An 857-nucleotide genomic window follows, 5' to 3' on the forward strand; every position below is an offset into this window, starting at 1 on the left:
AACTACATAGCAGAGATTGAATTAATCTCTAAAGAGGTTTCCTCATTTATCTTACAATGCCTTTAATGAGAATTCTTTATAAATATGTAAATAAATCAGACTGGCTGCAACAGAACTAAGCCTTAACTCCCTCTATACTGTGTGCTGTGTACCTCTGCAGGAGTGGGAGAAAGAGCTCAAAAAACTTTTCAGAGATATAAAAGATGAAGATGAGGACAATGATGATGACTTGAAGGAGGTTGCTACAGAAAAGATCACTATGCTATATGGAGCTGATGCAGACCAGAAAACATTAGAATTTGCTGAGATTGAAAACTTTTTGTCTGTCAGTAAGAAAATAATCTCAAACAGTAATGTAAGTGTTAGGACACCGATGAATATTTAACATATTATATGTATTTGTTAATTTGCTTTTCAGCAAAGTAAAACAAAGCAATTTATCATCTCAACAGGCCTATGAATTTACCAACAATGTTGCAAATTACATACAACACAGTGAGTCAAGTTCTGGTGATTGGTTCTGGCCGCTTGTGAAAACTGTGACAATCAAGATTCCAGACTGTCATGAACTCCTGGAGCACATTGTGCTTCTTGATATTCCTGGGAGTGGAGACTGCAGTAGGACTAGAGATGACCTGTGGAAATCTGTAAATATATTATTACACTCTTTTAAAAGGAGTCTTTTGCCAAATACATTGTACAACCACACAATAAATCTATTGTGTCACTATGAACCCTAACTAAGTCCCCTAACTCACTATTTTAATTCCTGTAGAAACTGAGAGAGTGCTCTTCTGTGTGGATTGTAAGTGATATCAAGCGAGCAATCACTGACAGAGACCCCTGGGGAATATTAA

At 36.4% G+C, this 857-nt stretch overlaps 1 long non-coding RNA gene across 1 annotated transcript; it reads left to right on the top strand.

Moving 5' to 3' along the window:
- The first annotated feature begins 296 nt into the window (after positions 1-296).
- On the top strand, positions 297-857 carry LOC107693329 (uncharacterized). The gene is made up of 3 exons (XR_001634720.1): positions 297-355; positions 453-647; positions 776-857. It is a non-coding gene; the product is annotated as an uncharacterized LOC107693329 (long non-coding RNA).

Source organism: Sinocyclocheilus anshuiensis, unplaced genomic scaffold (genome assembly GCF_001515605.1).
Source record: "Sinocyclocheilus anshuiensis isolate Anshui unplaced genomic scaffold, SAMN03320099.WGS_v1.1 scaffold566, whole genome shotgun sequence".
Taxonomy (NCBI): Eukaryota; Metazoa; Chordata; class Actinopteri; order Cypriniformes; family Cyprinidae; genus Sinocyclocheilus; species Sinocyclocheilus anshuiensis.